The sequence below is a fragment of the Centropristis striata genome, chromosome 19 (genome assembly GCF_030273125.1).
Source record: "Centropristis striata isolate RG_2023a ecotype Rhode Island chromosome 19, C.striata_1.0, whole genome shotgun sequence".
In the NCBI taxonomy this organism is placed as follows: domain Eukaryota; kingdom Metazoa; phylum Chordata; class Actinopteri; order Perciformes; family Serranidae; genus Centropristis; species Centropristis striata.
The window spans coordinates 9,596,256-9,618,805 of NC_081535.1; positions in this window are offsets into that span (position 1 = coordinate 9,596,256).

Here is a 22,550-nt window from a genome sequence, read left to right on the forward strand (position 1 = left end):
AAAACTAAATTACTTAAAAAAGACACAAAATGACAAAAAAAGACAAAAAATTACTAGAAAAAAGACACAAAGTTACTAAAAAAAGACACAAAATAATTTTAAAAAGACACAAAATTACCAAAAAGTTACTGTAGATGTGTAGGTTGGTCGAGTAGGCGATGTGAGTTGAATAGTGCAGCTTAACGTTACCCAAGGTGAGGTTGGTAACGCCCACCTTCACACTGGGACCAATCACAGCTTCCCTCATGAGGGTCTATGTTAACCCTTTGATGCACAACATGGGCATGAGTCTCAAACTCAGATTACCTGGGGGCCGCTGGAGGCAGTTTCAAAATGACCAAAAAAAGACACAAGATCACTAAAAAAAGACACAAAATGACCAAAATAAGACACATAATTGCAACAAAAAAGACACAAAATGACAATAAAAAACTAAATTACTTAAAAAAGACACAAAAAGACACACAATTATTTTAAAAAGACACAAAATTACTAAAAAAAAAAAAAGACACAATTATTTTAAAAAGACACACAATTACCATAAAAAAGACACTATATGACAATAAAAAACTAAATTACTTAAAAAAGACACAAAATGACAAAAAAAGACAAAAAATTACTAGAAAAAAGACACAAAGTTAGGCCTACTAAAAAAAGACACAAAATAATTTTAAAAAGACACAAAATTACCAAAAAGTTACTGTAGATGTGTAGGTTGGTCGAGTAGGCGATGTGAGTTGAATGGTGCAGCTTAACGTTACCCAAGGTGAGGTTGGTAACGCCCACCTTCACACTGCGACCAATCACAGCTTCCCTCATGAGGGTCTATGTTAACCCTTTGATGCACAACATGGGCATGAGTCTCAAACTCAGATTACCTGGGGGCCGCTGGAGGCAGTATCAAAATGACCAAAAAAAGACACAAGATCACTAAAAAAAGACACAAAATGACCAAAATAAGACACAAAATTGCAACAAAAAAGACACAAAATGACAATAAAAAACTAAATTACTTAAAAAAGACACAAAAAGACACACAATTATTTTAAAAAGACACAAAATGACTAAAAAAAAAAAGACACAATTATTTTAAAAAGACACAAAATTACCATAAAAAAGACACTAAATGACAATAAAAAACTAAATTACTTAAAAAAGACACAAAATGACAAAAAATTACTAGAAAAAAGACAAAATTACTAAAAAAAGACACAAAATAATTTTAAAAAGACACAAAATTACCAAAAAATAAAAGACACATAATTACATTACATAACATTTCCACTTCTTGTAACAACAACACGGCAGATAATAAACAGTCCGGTAGCAGCTGCCTTTCTTTTTATTAACATCGTCATAGAAACAAGTGAAACAAAGCTCCAGCTTGTGCAATAAAGGGACCTTCCACACACAAAACGGTAAAGTGCCATTCATATAAAACGCACATTAAACTTTCATATAAAGGTGAGGGCCACAAAATATCGTTACGAGGGCCGCATTGGTCAAATTTATTTATATTAAAATAAGAAATATCATAAAAATAAATACCATAAATGCCCAATGTGACATATATGTCACATCACAGATCTTTGACATTTAGGGGTAGTATTTTTTTTAAAAACATCATAAATGTGTTCTACATGGTCCACTTGGTCTGTCTTTCGCGGATAAATGGGTCTTGGTTCTTATGGGTTATACATTGCTTTCCTTATTTTGTAAAACAAGATGTAACAAACAAATAAATACATAGAACTGAACTGAATAGATCTGATCCGATCCATGATATGCTATATCACTATCAGTAGCCTATGGGTGTATCCCTACTTTCTAACTTGGGGCTGATTTCTGTTCTTAATTATACTAAACTGTATCCCCAAAGGTCCACCGTCTTAGAATAGGGGTATTTTTTGACACTATATTTAACACATTGTATTAACTTTCTCACTGCAGTGTCTTAGTCTCCAAGCTCCAAACAATAATGGCCTCTCCCATAAGTACATGACAGCATACTCCAGTGCCAAGCTGCAGGATCTCTGCAGGCCCTCATTATATTTAAACTATTTATATAATGGTACACATCCAAGTCAATGGTCCTTACTGTCTTGCTGTTGCCTGAACCATAACTGAAAATTTTCAGGCCTACTGTAGTGCTGTTTGCAAATGATACAAATGATACTTATAATTTGTGAGAGGGAGTGCTTCTTGTGAATAAACCTATGTTTTTACAAGGCACACAGTGGGACAGACACTTTAAAGAAATATGATGCATAGAGCTGCATTGTTCTCTATGAAGCTGGTTTACATAAACACCCATGGAAAAAATTATCAGACCACCCTTGTTTTCTTTAGTTTCTTGTTCATTTTAATGCCATGTACAACTAAATATACATTTGTTTGGACAAATATAATGATAACAACATAATAGCTCATAAGATTTTAATTTAAGAGCTGATATCTGGCCATTTTCCATAGTTTTGTTGATAATGATTTTGGTTATTATCAAGAAAACCATGGAAAATTGCCAGATATCAGCTCTTAAAGTAAACTCTAAATGTGTCCAAACAAATGTACCTTTAGTTGTACCACGCATTAAAATGAACAAGAAACTGAAGAAAACAATAGTCTGATAACTTTTTCCATGACTGTATAATCAGTACGTACAATAAGTTAGTTATTATAAGTTTCAGTCTGAAATGTGTCCCAGCTGCAGTGAAGAAATAAGTTGCACAAGGACTCCAACTTTTCCCAAGGCCAATTGAAAGTCTTTACATTACCTTAAAAGCTCACCTGCAGCTAAAAAAAATCATTACACACTATAAAAATGAAACCAAGCAACTTTGTACTTTATATGCTGACTTACTAAAAGTACTGCCCGTACACCTTTGCACCACATACCCTAGGGTGGACACAGCTTCAGCCAAAAAAACACATTTGGATCAGGTTTGCAATACTGACTATTGTTAATGACAATTCTATAAATCATTGGCTACTGTGGAAGTGGGGAATATATTCTGCTTGGCTGAGTTTCTAAATTATGACCGGGTTACTTAATGACATGACTGGGTTACTTAAGGATAAGAAAATTATGTGCAGGAGTTCAGAGTTAGGAAAGGTATGTGGGGGGAGAAGCAGGAAGGGGGGGGGGGGGGCAGGATGTGAAAGCTTCAGCAGACAACAAACACACACATAAAGTTTGAAAGGTCAGTGAGATGTTAAATCCCCAGATGCTCGGTTGAAGGTGGTAACCATGGCATCCCACAAAAACAAATTGACCAATTGCGTTAAAGAGCCCACCCCTTTGTACGGGGTTTTGCCCAAACCCAAGAAGATATATGTAAAGTTAAGGAAGTTTGTAATCAAATCTCTGTCTTGTGGTGCCATCAAGGTCACATTGCAAAGTCCAGCACTGAGCATTGCATTTGGCTATTATTCTTTTAATAAATGGTTAACTATATTCATTTGTTCTGAGTGTTTTGTAAGACCAAGTTTAGGAAAAAGAACCCGGGTGAGCGTTGGAGGCTTTAAGAGCCTGATGCTCTAACACTACCTAATCTAACACTATAGCCTTTAATGAAGGCGAATTAATTATATTATTATAATACATATTACCCTGTCAAGTGAGCCAAAAACACAAGATATCTGAATCTGATGATCCCATCAATTCAGTTTTGAAATGCACAGCTGTGAATGTATCTGTGTCTGTGATCATCTTGCCACACTGTCTGTTTAAAACTGTTACTGTGAACTGCCTGAGTCTTCCTCCGTCCCAAAGGTGAAAATATGCTCGGAGACATAGAAGGATCACAGCATCTGCCACGTCAGAGGAAGATTCTGCAGAGAAATAAATAACAGATACTTCAGACACCTACAGCCCGGCCTTTTCACATGAGTGACACACACAGCGAGAAGCTTCCCTCTCCAATCAGAAGTGCTGGTTTTCATAAATAATACATTGAGTGCTCGCGGGTACTAAACAGCTTCTTGGTTTCTCGTTGTGCGCTACAAAGCTATCTTTCATTATTTTTGCCTGCATGGGCCATGGGCAAAGTCGGCCTCGGCTTGTTTTTGAAAAGACATTTTACAGATGAATATCCGATTTGGGTGACGTTTCATTTCCAAAACAAAAGTCAGGTCTTGTTATTAACCCAATGGGTGTTATAAATGTTGAAAGCCATATCTCCTAAGGACAGATGGTTACAGTTATCAAGGTGTGGCAGGATGTTTGCTCACTAACTGACATTAATCTTGCCGTCAAACACCTGTTGAAAGTGTTAGAGTTCGTTTTTTTTGGCGAGGAGAGTCATATCCTTTTAACTATTTATTAAGCCAGTAATAAAAGAGTTAGCATGTACATGGAACTTAATCTGATCAGAAAAAACACAGTCTGAGTTTTATAATGTGAATGTACAACTATCTAATTGGTCAAAACTGTTGGGGCAGCACCCTGGTTTAGACTCGGCCCACCCTTGATGACACCCTAGGCTCAGTCCTCAGTGTTTTGGTGTTACAGCTTCTGGTCGCCGTCTGTTGAAGGAATACATTCTACACACATTTATTCTATCTGGCCCTCTACACTGTAAAAAAAGATAAATAATAGTTACTCAATAAAATTGAGGCAACAGATTGCACGCAATATTATTAATTAAATCTAACTACGTTACAAGTTGAGTTAATAACAACTTAACAGGAAGTGCCTGTCAATTAAAAACGGACTAATTCTATTGTGTTGGATTCATTCAAAATTCTCTTGATTTAGAATTACATACACATAAAGATTATATTTAATGTGATCAAAATAAGAAGATTCCATCTCAAACATTTTTATATTAAAGTTACTTAAAGAACTGCCTCAAAATCAAGGACGCATTTATATTTAATATGTTTTATCAAATATATTAAGTAAAATGAAATGACTACAGAATAATTTAATACAATGTATATTTAGTGTTCCTCTGAGCTTTACTCCTTCTGAGCCCATAACCTTGTAAATATCTCAACAAGGTGTCTCTGTTCCATGAATGAGTCTCTGTCTTATATCTGCTTTCCCTCAAGAATGTGAAAAAAGTGTTAACTGTGTGTGTGCTCTTGTTAAATTATTGTGTTTTATACTTTGCTAAATACATTTTTAAGCAACATTTACTAATGGTTATAATGCAGATAGTTGCTCATTTTTATTAATCCCTAACAAAAGCCAGTACTTCATTTTTTTAAATATTTTTTTTATAAAATATATAAACTTGGTCCAAAAACGTAACTAAAAATAACGTGATTTAAATAAACTCAGCATGCCTGGCATGCATGTAGAATTATATGAATATTTTACACTTTGATTCATGTTTGTTTGCCCATTTGAAAGCATTTAAATTAGAATAATTATGATATAAATCCCCAGTTTTATTTCAGCACAAACCAGGCTGTAGCTTTGCATCTAGTTCAAGAAAATATGGAAATTCTAACCTTTCATTTTCATGCACCATCCGACCTGTAAGTGAGAAATGTTACACCTCCCTGAGGGAAGGTCAGAGCACAACAGATTTCTGTCTCTCGGACGCTTCAGCCAAGTGAAGACTTGCCCTCACAGGAGCTTGAACACAGTGATTCAACATTAAAAACATCCTTGCACTCTCTTCTGCCCTTCAGATACAGTTTTATGTATGTATTATTCATTAAGGAGAGGCCTGAAAACATATTTCTTTTTGGAGACAGTGTTACCAGTCTCTTGAATTTAATATACTTTTGATATGAATTAAATCTTCATGTCATGTTTTAATTTGATGCAATTCCTTCTTCCCACCACTAGGGGTAGCTTCAAGATTACAATCTGAAGTGAGAGAGTGCTTTTTTTTTTCTTTTTTCTTTGGCCTTAAAGTATGATAATTGATGCCTGAATCAGCATAATTCAGTTTAGTTAGACTCTGAGAGATCCACATGTAATGACGAATAGCCAATATTTGCTTGGCAACAGAAAAAATGTATGCAATTTAAACAGATTGGAGAACAATTACAGAATCTACTGGCAGCCAATTAATAAGCCAGCAAAGGAGATCACATAGATTTTTTGTGACGGCGAAAAAAAAGGTTTATGTGGAACAAACTACATAAACAAGGAGGTCTCATAAGTGTGTTTTACATGGCTGGGCACTATACACATTCTCCTACAGTCCCTCACATAGGTAATTCTGTTGTTTTTGGCTAGTGTCCTGAGTCCAGGCAACAATGAGCTGGTAATTACTAATTAGCAATCTGTCCAATCCATACTAAAGCTAAAACAGATGTACCAGCCAGGTCTTTTTCTGCCAGCATTCTTGTCCCGGCCTCTACATCCAAGACAATATGCCTCTGCGGAGGGAGCTTAAGATGCTGTAGCATGCCATTGTAATGCAGGAATTGGAGGGACTCTTTTGCAGAGACAATCTCTAGTAGTGTCACTCTGAATTAGCTCAGTTAGCAGAATGGTTGTCTGCCACCCGGGAAAGCAGAAGCTGGGAGAGAGCCTGAGAGTCGCTGGAAAAAGGAGGAAAAAGAGGAAGTTCTCAACGAGAGGAATGAAGCTTAAAATCAAAAGCTTATTAACTCCCATGGAAATAATAATTAACTAATGCAAAACTGTGCATCTCTTCAATTTGATGACTGCAGGATGATTTTGGACAAAAAAGAGATCGCAACCAACAGCAATCAATCACTTGATGTGAAATACTTTATTTACTTACCATTTCGTTTTAACAACCCTTTGGCAGTTATGTGAGCAGTAAAACCCACTGTATTCACTTATGTACTCATATGTAACAATATTACCAATTAATATGTCAATCATTTGCATGTTCTCCCCGTGTCAGCGTGGGTTCTCACCGGGTACTCCAGCTCTCTCCCACGGTCCAAAAAACATGCACTTAGGTTTAATTACCCGTAGGAGTGAATGAGAGCCTGATTGTGATAGTCTGGCGACCTCTCCAGGGTGTACCCGCCCCTCGCCCAATGTTAGCTGAAATCAGCTCCAGCCCCCCACGACCTGGATAAGGGTAATGACTGAATGAATATGTCAATCACTAAAAGTCTTTTATGATTGCTGTACAGCCTCTATAACTGTTTTTTTTTGTATAAACCACAGTTGTTCAATGGCCAATGGCCATGAATTGCATGCATTCTATTTTAATCTTCTCCTTCCCATTTAAATACTTTCACTTACACTAAATAACATTTAATGCACTACTTGGCTACTGCATCAAACTGCACCCCCTGACAAGCATCTGTCAAGTTAGGAATGCCTACTTATAAAAAGTTGGTTGTAACTTTGTCATGGCCACTTAACTATTTTAAACATGTCATGTCATGGTCGCTGTTTTAGTTTAGTTGTGACAGTTAACTACGTCCAGCAATCAAAAGTACTTAGGACTTAAAATAACTTCTTCTCTACATAACTAGGCACAGTTATGTTGGTGACGTAAAGCATGAGCAAAGAGGTTTCCAATGCAGTCTCCTGGGTCAGGGTCCTAGTTTTGTTTGTGCCAGCTTCCTCCCCTCCAGCACGCCTTTAATGCATCAATGATCAGTATGATACTGACCAAATTTTGTATGATAACTTATAAATTCAGTGCATTCCTTTCGTAAAAACTACTATTAACTATGAGGCTCTTAACTTTAACACTTATCTGCTCTCCTCTACTGCCCTTACTTTTTAACTACGCAATGTTTGACTTGTGCTTTTTATTATTTTATCTATTTTCTTATCCTGCTGTATCTTATTTTATCTTATTTATATTTTTATTTCTATATCCCTGTTTTAATTGATTGTTTTTACTGTTTTCAATTGTGTCTTGCTGTTTTAATGTGTATGTAAAGCACTTTGAATTACCTTGTGTTGAATTGTGCTATACAAATAAACTTGCCTTGCCTTGCCTTGTAGAGCAGCCTGTTCTAACACACTCTGTTCATGTGGAATTATTTTTTCATCATATATGATTACAGCTATTATATATTAAACTGCACTAACAAGCAACATCAGTTATGGATGCTACAAAGATGTCCTTATATTTGCTTACAAGTACATTATAGGTATTGTACTATAAACCGGTTGTATTCAGTGATTGTATAGTGATATTAATGTCAAATATGGGGAAGTTAAAATAAAGTGTTACATATAAAATGAAAGGAGAAAACCAGGACACTTTTATTAACAATAACCAGCAGTGGCCCCAGAGGGAGTCTGACACCTGAACCTGGAAGTTTTGATGCCATGATCTACCGGTAGAGCAGTACAGGCCCACACTCTTTCTTGTTAACAGTTTTCAATGTAAATCAATAATGCATGCTTGCTGGCAGGCTCAGTAGTGCTAAGCAGTGATTTCGCGGACTGGTACACTCAGGAGAAGGCAAGCAGGCAGCTGGGGAGCAATTTTACTACATCGCTGATGATGAGTTCCTGGTGAAGCAGCAGGAGAGTGAAAGTCCAGCTGTGATATGTGTCAGGTCACCTCTCTGTGTAATCTTGTAAAAGAAGAGATGACTGGAATTAAAATTAATGGTTATGGTGTGACTGTCACTTGGCATTAGAATATTGTGAGTACAAAATGTATTATTAATGGGATAGTAAATGTGAAATCAAGGTACGAAGGTTGTGACATCACTCAAAGGGACCCATACTGACCACAAATGCAAAATCACCACATAAAAGAGACTACAAAGAGAAACAAAGCAATTACAGACAGCTAAAAGATTACTACAGAAAGAAAGAGATACACAATTACCACAAATGGACAATGAGATCACAAAGAGACACAAAATGACAACAAAGACACAAAAGTACCTTGGGGCCTATAATCTCTGAACCCACCCATGTGTAATTAGTATACACTTTAGAAAATAAGAATATCCCATAATATTACTTTAAATATGACTTTTTTCAATTTAGAAACATTTTTCTGCGATACAAACATCATTAAAAGTATAAAATTTTACCTGCAATAAGAAGTAACATGGCTGTATGCACAAATATCAAGGATTGCAAGCGACAAACATTTAATTATTCAACATATATTCTTAAAGTAACATTTTAAAGTTTGATGACAACAGTGCACTCTTTTTCATATTCATATTCTTCAGTGCTGTCGTGGAAAAATCTTCCATTATGAGGAAAATGTATCTTGGGGAGAAAAAAACTATTCTATTTTAATATGAATCACATTTCCAATAATAGTTGTCAGGGAAGTTTCCTTCATATGTACTGTTTAAATTAAATGGACACTGACATTTTACTTATGAATTAACCTGTGGCCTTTATCAAAACCAGCAATACATACACTTTAAAACATGTAAAGACTTTTAAAAAGTTTTTTTTTCTTTCACTTTAGTAATTGAGAAATAGTGCAGCAACATTTGTAGTGTGCCTTCCCCTTTATTCAATTTCTCTTTTTCATTTTTTCAGTGCTGCATAATTAGATGAACTTCAGATATGTTCAAATGTGTCACCAATAAATTGAAATCTTTATGTAATCATCAAAAAAAATGGTAATTTCAAAACAAGACAAAATTTCTGTGTGCATTTTTCTTCATTACTACTAGCTAACAATGGAAGATCAACACCATTGGGGACCAGTGTCTCTGTGACACACACACACACACACACACACACACACACACACACACACACACACACCATACATAATTTAATATCTTCACACCTCTGCTGCCCTTTCTCCTGGCTCCTGCCACCTCTTGTCTTTTTTCTACTATTTTTAAATGAGAAATTTCATTATCTATTAAAATGCCATCACAAGACATATGTGGTGATTTTGGCCATGGCAGGAGTCAACTGTGGGCTGAATGCGAGGCCCTGCACACAGACCATCCAATTAACCAGGCAGGCAGGGTAGAGGTTTACGCTCAGTGCAATCCAACTTAATTGTGTTTTCACTTTCATGATTAAAAGCTGGATCTGATATAATCGTGTAATGCTCAGCGGGCATTAACACTGCCAGTGTGATTCGCAGCGTGGGCCGATCCAACAGCACAACCTCCACTTACACCCAGGCTTTACTGTACTACCAAAATAGAAAAAAAGTCCATAAAATAAATATCATAAATCAAGGATGTCCAGAGAAGTCCAGAGTTGCTTGTGATAAGGTGGTGTAATATATGTTTATGTTTCATCCACTTTATCTCTTGTCTACTTCTGCCTCAGTTATTGACTTGCTATATTTCCCCAAATGACCTCCAGACTCTCACAGTAAACTCACCCAGATCAAAGAGCGACAGTTTCCAGTGGAGATAAAGCGTGTGGTGTTCCCCAACATGACCTTTAACAGCTGCAGTGCATTAAGAATGCAGATATGTATGTATCTGTTTCTAATATGATGGATTTATCTTAGTTTGATCCATAAATGTCAGGGACGTAACAACAAAATAAGGAACAATGCTTTAACTGTTTCATACTCTCCACAGGCGGGAAAATAGTTTGTTTTTTTGGCAATCTTGCCTGATTATATGCTGAAATTTTATATTCATTCATTCATCCATCCATCCATCCATCCATCCATCCATCCATCCATCCATCCATCCATCCATCCATTTATTTATTTATTTATTCTTACCAAATAGTAAAAGCACAATTAATTGGAATGGCATTCCTGTTGTATTCAATCACTTCCAGATGTATTAACACTGTTCATTCACAACATGTGAGCTCATTAACTGACTTTCAAATAATATATGAATCTATTTTTTTTAATCTGTAATTAACAGTAGCAAATATGAACTTAAACAGTCATCACACTGACAGGGTCTCCTTAACAAAGAAGTGATTCATTTAACCCCTCGACACTTATACATTCAGCACAATAAAGTCTCTAAGCAGCTCAGTCATGCAAAGCGTTTTGAGACAATATCTACAGTACTTAACAGAACCAAATGAACAGTCTTTCTCAAACTTTTGTTAAAAAAAGTATGTTAATTTTAATGTAAACTGGATATTACAAAGTTAATGATCAAGTGGATATGCTACTAGATTCAAAGGCTAACCATTTAGCCTTTTTAACCGTTTAGCTTTTACATCTAGCTTCATATTTTAACTGCATATTGATTACTTTTAGCTAACACCTTTAGCCATTTATCCATAACTTTTGGTTAGCTTTCTATTTTAATTGTATATTCATTATATACATTATTTTAGGTACTTTTTAACCGCTTTTCACTGTAGCTACTTTTAGCTAGGTGTTTCGACTTCTCTGCCCATTTGCTAGCTACTTTCCATTCACTATAGACTGCAACACTTGTTCAAGCTAAAGTAGGGTGACCAAGCGTCCTCTTTTGCCCGGACATGTCCACTTTTTACGTCCTGTCCGGGGCGTCTGGTTTTATAAATTCACGAAAATGTCCCGTTTTCACTGTTTTTCATAGGACCAGTACACGTGCACGTAAATTGACCGGCGCTTTGCACACAATTTTGCAAGACGTAATTACCAAGAGGCTGCCTAGTGGGCGGGTCAGCGCCGCGCACACACACACAGAGAGACAGAGAGCAGAGCAGACAGAGGGCAGATCGAACAGCGGAGCAACATTACACGGGAAAGGCCGAGGCGTAAGTGCAGCTTCACAGATGAACTGCAAAAAAAAAATTCCGACGTACCGTACCGGACAGGTGGGAGGCGGAGTGCACCGTGTGCAATGCTGGCACATATGTCTCAGTGTCTAATAAAGGTGCTGGAGATCTCAAAGCTCAAAGACAACTGAAGATGAAAAGTATAGATCCTTTTTGTTTGTTAAGTTAGTATCTTTGTGAGACTCTTCTATTATTTATCTTATTGCAGTTATTAAGAGATATATTGTTGAAGCTAGATTTTCTATCAGAAGAGTTCATATTTAGAACATTATTTCATATTATTTATTCATTTATTTGAAAAGAGTCTACGAGAGCTATTATTTTGTTACAAGTTTTTACAGATTTCATTTTATTTTATTACAGAAGTTAATTTTGCACCATTGAAGCATAATAAAGCATGTTCATCAACCTCCGAGAAGCCTGTCTGAATTTGTGTCTCGAGGCCGTGCTGATTGTCCTCTTTTTTGGAAATCAAAATATGGTCACCCTAATTTATCCATTACTTTAAGTTAGCTAACTATTTTAATTGTATATTCATTATATACATTATTTTAGGTACTTTTTAACCGCTTTTCACTGTAGCTACTTATAGCTAGGTGTTTCGACTTCTCTGTCAATTTGCTAGCTACTTTCCATGAACTATAGACTGCAACACTTGTTCAAGTTAAAGCTGACTTGTTTTTTAAAACTTTTTTTACACCACAATATCTCTATATATCCCCTAGTAACTAGTAGTGTCCGCTACAGGCTGTTCTAATGAAGAAAATTTTCCTACGAAAAGAAATGCAGTGAATTTTGAAGGAATTCAAATTTGAAATCACGTTAGCAAGCTTGCTAAAAATACACACTTAGTTACTAGTAACCAAGCATTATTGCCAACACTTAGTAATTTAACTCCCCATTGTCAGTACTAAATACCTTTCCCACCATGTCTTATTGTCCATTCATCAAACTGAATATTGCCTGATAGCAGGATATTACAGCTTTGATTGAAACTCCATTCTCCGCTTTATGCGATGTTGGACAATCATAAGCATGCTACATTTCACCACACGTCCATTATCACTTGATGGAATATATTAAACAAAACTCTTTGATTGCTGTTAATGCCTAACAGATCTACCCTTGGGAGTCCTTCAGTGGAGCACAACACTGTTCATTAACTTCTCTGTCACTCTTGTAATTGTGTGTTTTGTGGATTAAATTGTGAGCACGGCGGGGCACAAAACCACTGACACGCGGGAAATTGAGGTTGTATAGACACACAAGCAGACGCACAAATGCAAGCGTGAGGTTTTTGATCCGGAAACGTAAGAAAAGTTAAAGTAACAGTGACTCTCGTTTAAACTCTAAACTTCCTGTAGGCCTCCATCACCTTATACATTGCTTCTAATAACTTTTGCTGCATTTTCTAGTTTTTTCACGTTTGCTCTCACCTTAACTGAAGATCTCTTTCGGCTGAAAAAAAAAATCACTTCTGCTCATTCAACCAAGATAAATTTTAGGATAATTTTCATTCAGGAACAGCAAAGCCTACTCAGCTTAAAAAGGGAAATTAGATTATGATTGTACTTCTACTCATCCCAAATCAATTTCCTGATGTAAAATAACTTCCTGTACTAACCAGCATCGCAGGAAATATGCACAATGAAGGCTAAGATTCAGACATTACTCATTTAAGGGAGATATATAGTCTAGATTAAAAGCAAGGCAACCTCACAAGGTCTCTGTATTCACTCTGAATTCAGAATGTGATGCGAATGTCAAATGAGTCCAGCTTCAAGTTAAATGATCAAATCCAGCCTGTGGTGCTGTGTATGAATAAAAAAAAATCTTTAAAATGTTATGTTGGCTTGAGTCTCTGAGCTGGAGGGCACAGACAGATATCAAAAGCATGGATGTTTACCTGTCAGACAAAGATGGAGGCTGATATTGGCTCTCTACTTCATATTTCATCTCAATCTGTTTCACTCATCTGTTTTCTCATTTTATGCAATTTTTATAGAATAAGCAATCAAGCAATCCAAAAACTTAATAACGTAATGTTATTATTGTTAGTTGCAGCCCCAATTTAAAGGCATAGTTTGATTTTTTTGAAGTGGGGTTGTATGAGATATTTACCCATAATGGGTATTCTACTTACAGTAGATGGCGGTTGGGACGCATCTAATTGGACCTTGCCTTACCTTGATGAATCTAAACTTAGCATTTAAAACACCAAAGTAACACAATGACACAAACAAACCACATGAGGCAGCAACTTATGACAATGACGATGCTTAAAACCTGATGGAGAGAATGGTTTACGAAGGGACCCAGTCATACATGGCTCCTGAGCAGAAGAGCTTGAAGAACTATGACCGAAATGTTGATATATTTTCTTTGGGGTTGATATTCCTCGAACTTCTTTGGAAAATTCCCACTGCTCATGAAAGATTTGGGAGTGCATCAGAAACCAGATATTTCCCGAAGGGTTCCCACAAAAGTTTCAGCCAGTGTATGTCATAATAAGGCAGAAGAGTCACCCAAAGCAAGTAAGCTCAAGACAGACTTGGAAGAGTGGTCTTGCAGAACCAACACTCAGAAATTGTGCGTCATGCCATCAGAACCACCTGATTATAAAAAAAGGCAACATGCAAAATATTATGTGTCTAAATAATGTATTTATGTGTTTATATTAAAATTGATGGTGTTTTACACAAAACAAATGATTATACAGTTGTATTTCTTTGTTTTAAACTTTGTTAATGAAAAATGTAAAATGTGTGATAATATTAAGGAAGAAATGTATTTTAACTCGTAAATCGTTCTCTGTAAGGTAAAATTAATATTTTTGTAAATGGAGTCTGGTGTATTTGAGCATAAAATGGCTTCAGCTCACCCTGCATCAAACTTAAACAGGGCTGTCAAGGTAAAAGAAAACAAAATATTATGATAATATATAAATTAGGTGTACACTTAAACTGATGTTGACTTTTTTAGGTGGCTAAAAATAGGTTTTGCTGCAGCCCCCCTCCACAGCAATACATTGCTTAGTTTCCGTGATGGGTTTTCCTGCCTGCTTCCCCAAAGTTGGGGAGTACTGACCTCTATCAGCTGTAGGTAATACACTGACCTCATACAAACCAACTTCAAAAAAATCTGAACTATCCCTTTAATAGTTGGACATCGGGACATACAGCACTGCTTCTACTTATATTATTCCTAATGTAATAAAAGTGTTTTGGCTGCCACTTCAGAAGTTGCACATATCAGTACAGAAATGCATGTGCGCTCCCTTTGGCTTTGTTACTGAAAACGCTTTCTCTCAGGCAATCTGGCCCCCCCCCGTTTCATTACCTTTTATAACAAGCTGCCAGCACCATTTATGTAAATGGCTCATGATTTCATCTTTAGCAAAAAATGCAGATATTTTTGTGCTTTCATTTTAGTTTCAGAGGGACAACGGAGGGACACTCCAGAATAGATTTTCCTTCCATCTGAATTCAGCATGAATCAGTACCGTAATTGATCAAAATGGATGTAAATTAAAGGCTTCAAATGAGAGATAGCGGCAGGACAGAACTTGGAGGAGGATGATTGTGAAGGAAATGAGAAGCGATGACCCACCCTGAATTATTTTACATCACAAGGCGAAATAAAAATTACCAAAACAAATGTACCCTTCCCTTGCAACAAGAATGCATGCATCCATTTTCCTTCCATGGATGGGGAATATGCTGTAATATACTGTAATAATATACAACCGCACACAGGTGCCGCTGCATTTCTGCCAAATGGACAGCCTCCTATCTGTGCATTCTGAGTCATAAAGCATGACTGATCCTTTTTTTCAGTTGCTCTAGGAGAAACTGCCGGCTTCAAGCACAGTTTGTTGTATTCAACTGAGGCAAATGATTACAGTAAGCCATGAACTACAGCTCAAGGCTCCTCTGATATTCAAGAATGAGTGACATTGACAAGGTAGCAGCTGAACCTCATCGACTCCTGGAAGCATCACTGATTCAGGCCATGACAGCACTGAAAAGCGAGTAAAAAAACTGCTGGAAATGGAGGTCTCAAATAAACAGGGTCACTTTTTCTATTTGTAAGTCACTGAACACAAACCCTATGCTTTCATTGGATATTGACCGGTAGTTCACAGACATACATTCAAACAGTGGAGAGAGGATTTGAGCTCTAGATGGCAGCCTTGTGTGATGAGTCTCATCTGATCGAAAAACAATTCCATTTTCATCCAGCAAGTGTAGCAAAGCTCAAGTTTAACCAACACTAATTATTGTAATTGCAATTGTTTACTTTCGTTATGTGATGCTGATTGAAACTGAGTTTGCCTCCCTCTGAAACCCCATCAGGCTTTAATTGTCTTCAGGCTCCGAATCACTCCCAGAGCTTTCTGTGGAATGTTAAACAAGCTGGATGAGTTTAAGTCTCAGTGCAGTCTGGTGAGGTGGCTGTGTCTTGGCTCTCTGTCACAGGTAGTAACCTTGGCACAAAAGTACACCCAGAGTGATACTTTGATGACCTGGGAGGGATATGGAGCAGAGTCTGTTTTTCATCCATCTCTGGGCTTTCACCTCCTGGCGAGGATTATGCTGTAATGTTGCTTCATGATTTTAATCCATATCTAGCTCCCCTTTCCTTTTTTTTTTTGGCCTGGGACCTTTTCAAAAGAAATAACGTCCACTGACTGCACGACTCCTGATCACAGGTTGTTCTGTGTTTGTTTGTCTGTATGAGTCAGCTGTGAGCACTCCAACAATAGAAGTAATTTAGCACCTACAATATGCAATGTAGGGGTGGGCGATATATCGATATAAAAGATATATCGATACATTTTTAAATATGATATGGATTTAGACCATATCGCATTTATTGATATTTATTTTCTTTCTTTATATATAAATGCTGCCCTTACTAGGGCAGCATTTATATATTACTTACTTACTTATTGTATATCGATATTCAGCCTAAATACATCGGGACATGACTTTTGGTCCATATCGCCCAGCCCTAATACAATGTACATTAAAGATTATGGTTATCAACCAGTACTAGAATTTTAAGGCTAACAACAATATTTGAAAGTTTTACCAAATTAACGACCAATATTAAATTGCTGTTTTGGACAATTTTGACCATGAAATATACTTAGACATTTACACTTGAACAAGACCACTTTACATCCATGCTGGCAGCTCTATGAGACTCTACTTAGCTAAACACTAACAGCAGCATGCTAACACGTAATCTACTAAAGTCAAGTGGTTATAATATTTCAATTATCCTCACAGTTTCTCTGATGTCTTACAAAATAAGATACTTGGTTTGATTTAGGCTCAAAATTACTTGGTAAAATGAGAAAACATATAGTTTGGATTAAAATAACTACTTCTATATTTAACTACTGGACACAGTTACATTGGTGACAGAATGTAGCATATTTACATATAAAAGATACCTTTTGGTTTCACAGGGGACACAAAGACCTGTCTTATGGGTTAAAGTGTTTTTGACCCATACATCCATCCCAACATCCTTCTTTCATTGACTTTTTTTTGCTCTACATACCAAGTTGTTTCAGTCCTTCTTCACTAGTGTTTTAATTACAAATGGCCACTAGAGGTCCCCACCTAAAAAAAACCTAGTCAATATGAGTTGTAAAAAGCCTTGCTTCCTGGTTTACAAATTTTATCTAGATTTATCTACCCGTTATAGTGCATCACTGTTCATAGGTAGAACTACAAACACTGAACGGAAAAAGCCTGAGTATTTATGATGTTAACCCATTAGCACGGTAGCATGCTAAAGTATATTTCCCATATATTACAAAACAGTAGGAAGCTGATGCTTTCTACTTCAAAGTTTTGGACATGTTTTAATTTTGCCCTAATTATGGTCAGATAAGAAGTGTTTTAGCAAAGTTGAGGGAAATCTATTCAGTAGTTGTGGAGACATTTCAAAGTGACAAATGTCAACCTCACAGAGGATCCCTTAATGTTTGCCAAAATGTTGTGCCAATCCATCAGGTATGTATTTTGAAATTTTAGTCTAGAGCAAAGTGGTGGACCAACCAACAGAAAGTAACTTGTCAGCACTCTCTGGTGGACAAACTTCATAATGGCAACACTGTTTGAAAATAATGTATTTCTTTGGCATTTCTGTCCTTCTGTATAATTGCTTATTACCTCTCCGCTGACTCTGATAAGGACAAACCTGCAATAAAGTCATTTGGCTGATATATATTTGCCCAGGATGTACTCTATGTCTGAATGTGAGAAAGAAAATCCATAAAGACTTTTGCTCTCGATGCCCAAGTGACCCTGTTGATCATATCTATTCTCCTTTCGTATCCCCCCTTATTCCTGCACCATTATCACTTGTCTGTTTAATAATTTCTGCTCATCCTTTCACCTGTCTCCCATCTTTTATTAATTTTGCCTGTAGCAAAATGACAGAGGCAAAGTCAGAGAGGAACAGAAAATGGACAGAGGGGATTAATTTAAGGGAGAAAGGAAAAGTAATACAGAGAAAGCTGCATTTCACTGAATCCCCTCAAAACAAAGCAGACGACGTGAGGACATTCAGAAGAATCTTGCTGAAATATCTTATCAAATTCCCAACCACTTGCATCGGTGTGCACGCCACCCAGGTCTCGTGCACATACACGGTGGTCCTGCATTTGTCATTCTTCACCACACGTCCCCTTAAGTGGTCAGGGCAGGAAGGAGGGTAAGTGAAGCTAAAGCAGAATAATACCCATTTGTATTCTATTCACCCAAACATGCAGTTCTTATAGAAAACAGAATAAAAAAAACTCGCTTTTGGTATGTAAAGGAGCATACTAGAGCCATTGCTTGACACTCCAGAGAAAAAGTTTGGCAAGTTTGACAAATAATAGCATTTTAAAAATGTTAGCCTCTGAGGCCTTTGGAACAGGACAACAGCCCATGAGGCAAACACGGGAATACAAATATAAGGCACTGCAGATTTGTTTTATTTATGAGAGTTTAACTTTAGTTTTAAACCACTGGAAGAATCAATAGCTGAAGACTAACTTGAACAGTCGATCTCACTTAACAGAAAGAGCCATACTACTGTCCCTGGCTAATGGCCTGGAGCTCTTTACCAGCCTAAGAGAAAGGGGAAATGTGTACAATATACCAATTAAGTAATGTACTATATTCTAAATGAAAACACTAAGTACAGTTTGAATGGCGACTCCTTGGCTGCTGACTTCATTCTAATCCATAACAATGCCATCATCCTATTAAGGTTGGTATGCAGCAGAGAGAAGCTTTAACTTAGCTTTGCAATCTTTTATGTACTAGATCACCATGTTAAAGTTATTTCCTGTTTGCTTTAAGGGATGTTTGTACTGAACATGTGCCTAAAGGCAAAACAAAACAAAAACAAGGGAAATATCAAATTTAAAAGTGAGTAGGCTAAGGTTTCTGAACTACATATACTTTTTATCTTTGCTTTTTATGCAGTGTTTTTGGTGTTATTTGAATTTATTGTTATGCATCTTATTTTAATTCCTATTTTACCCAGAGGGCTCTGAGAATAACGGACGAGAAATAAACCTGCATGATTCTCTTAGACTGTGAGAGTGATGGTCGATAACTCATTGACAGGAGTTTAGATTTAAAACTTTCAAGCTAATTTTCTTATTTTGATACTGTCCTCCCCACGAAAATCCCCCATAGCTTGATTGTTCAAGCTCATGATGACCAATATTTACGTTAATTGTTACAGGCATCATCTAGTGGCCGTAGTACTTATGAGAGGATCAAAGGTGAAGGTAAAAGTCTATTTTTTGGGGTTATAATGGGTTGATACCGTTAAGGTTTCCTGGTTCGTTGATGGAAGCCCAAGAGTAAACACGACTGGAGAAAAAGTAAGGTCTCATTACCAGCCTTTATTTTGGTCACAGGTTAAGTTATGCAGATCTGGTCTCAGGATAACATAATTCTCGCAGGAATTCAGTTAGAGTGAGCCCAGATTACTGTAATAATTTACTGACACCTTATTCTATTGGCCAGTTGCTAATAACAACAGCTGTTCACAATGTTTGTTATACACATGTGTATGTGTATATGTGTGTGTGTGTGTGTGTGTGTGTGTGTGTGTGTGTGTGTGTGTGTGTGTGTGTTCTTACAGGTGTGTATCTGTGAGTTACCAAGCCTAAATATGACAGCTGAGAACACAAACTGGGCCCTTGTAAATCTTTGGGAAAGAGATAATAAAATCAGCAGTTAAGTGGAAAGTTACAAGTCACTCTGCACAGCATTATAATTATCCAAATATAACAATACAATTTGAAACAAGTGGTAATGTATCAAACAACATATTTAACCCCAAACAGGGATCTTTTTTTCTAACCCTAACTAAGTAGGGGTTTTTTTGCCTAAACTTAACCAAACTGCAATGCTTTTTACAACATAAACCTCGAGTTTAGGTTCAGTTGATAACTTAGGGGTGCCACGTTCCTGTTGATCATATTTGAGGGTGTGAACAAATTGCCTATGTGTAAGTATGGGTTGGATGCCTTGATTTTCTTAGACAGATTTCAAACTAATAGATCAGGATCTTTGATTTTCAACCAAAAACTAACACGCATGGTGCTGTATATCTGCACCAAGTGCAAAGGTTGTGAGAGCAGATTTAACAAAGGAGAAAATTCAAGCTAAAGATAAAAATGCTTCATAAATATTTTTGTTTTGTAATCTAGAGTGTTCTTATCGAAATGCATGTATATTTGACCTCTAAACTGTTTTATTGTAATTCACACTTTGCACAAGTCAAGCAAATTGTCATTCAACATTCAACATTAAAAGTGATGTTTATTCTCGTACTCCCATGCAAATGTTGCTTTGCTTGTGTTCTTTTTTGCATATAGGGGGCTTTAGGGAGCAGAAACACTGGATTTAAGATGGAAGAGAAAACTTTGTTTTTGATGGAAAGGCTAAACATCAAACCTCTAATATTCAGGGTGCGAGGTGGAGTAAGGTAGAATTTAAGCCAGGGAGACTCTTCACTGACTTCAGAGCAAACCTGCTCTGAAGAGTGACAGGACTTTGAACATGTTTACAATCTAATTTGCCTGTAGTCTCTTTCTCTGAGTCAGAGAAAGTGTCAGCAGAATTCAAATAAAAACGGTAAAGGAAGAAAAGGTTAACTCTGTCTTTGGGTGAATAAGCTCCCAGGCAGTGTGTGAATCCACAGCACCAAACTATGTGGCACAAGCACACAAATGAATGTAACTGAGTCAGTGTTTACCTCCTAGGTGCCAGCATACAGTAAGACATAATTGTATTACTAATGATTAAACTGTCAAGGACACATATTCATGCATGGATTTGAAAGGACTTTGATTTAATAAACAGACTCAATACTGGATTCATATTTGATAAAATGCTACGTCCCACTTGTACTTTGGTAATGTGTGTCTGCAGTCTTGACTATCTACAAAAATATCCAATGCCAAAGTACTTTAAACCTGCATCCTTTCTAATGGCCAGCAGAGGGCGACTCCACTGCTAGCAAGAGGAAGTTAAAGGTGAATGACTCTACTTCTCACTTGATTTTTCCCCCTAAGTAAACATTTTCCCAATAACTTTATGGTCTCAATCAATAGTTTCAAGTCTTCTTCAATACAGATTGATGTTTATCTTGTGATATTTTGCTCCAATTTAGAGTGTAATAGACGATAAAGCAGGGTCTGCTTTAGCTTGGGCTGTGGCCACATTGTGATTGGCATTCACTACCATGCTGCAAAAATGTCGTCTTCACCGTCTACACTATGGAGGCAGCTTTTTATTTTTAGGCATTTTAAATTACGGATGCACCTTGGTAACCAAGCTAGCTTGCTTTTGCTAGCGTAAGCTTGAAACTTAGAATCAAGAGGCAACCTCTGAGTCGGAGCAGTGAGGCAAATCAGGAAGTGCCTTAAGCTGCATTCTACCGAAAATTCCAACAGGGGGCGCTGACAAAATGAGAAAACTTCGCACTTTGTTTATTACCTCATTATATATAAAGGACGTTTGTCTTTTCTCTCATAACTATGACCCTTTCACACTGTATTTTCAGTTAATGACGTTTGGTTGTACTAGTAGACACTTAAAAGTGTCGCTGTTCAGTTTTCAGGTAAGTAACATAGATTTTGCATACATGAATTAGCAGCGGCTTTGCTCAGTCAGGTTGCTGGTGTAGAGAGGCGTGTAGTCAGTGTCGTCATATTCCTCTCGGTCCTCCACAGTTCAAAAGGAAAAAAGGATGGTGACATAAGATGGCGACGAGTGAAATGCTGAATTTTGTGGACTGCCTCAAACAGGCAGTCCACAAACCAATGGGTGAGGTCACAGTGACTACGTCCATTATTTATACATTCTATGCTTAGCATCCTTCTACCCAGCTCCACCCTCTTGTCCGAATATGATCACTTCAGGCTGATGTTTATTACCAAAATGCCAAAATAACTACTATTTCACAACCTATACGGATTGTTGCGACACCTCCGTAATACTGAGGTGGTTCTGCTTGCCCAAATTGGGAACCAGCACTGTTTGCCAACAACCAACGGCCTCTGAGCGGAGCGAGACAGACGAAGGGGTCACACAAGGAGAGAAACAAGCAGAGGCTATTATTGGAGCACTGAGGGGAGACGTCAGTCAGTCGCACAAACATTCATTAAAGGATTATACAGTATGCCTGAGTACACACATGCACATGTACAGTCACAGCCGCCTGCACACCCACCCACCCACCCACACACATACCCACCGTATCACTCAAGAGGATAGATCCTGACAAGCATATCTTTAGCCTCTTAACTCTCCAGAAATCTGCTAATAGGTGGAAATGAAGACTTGATTAGAAAATAACTAACCCAAACTTGTTCAAATTGTATGACACACTTGAGATATTAAAAGAGAGAATTAGAAATTTCCTGTAG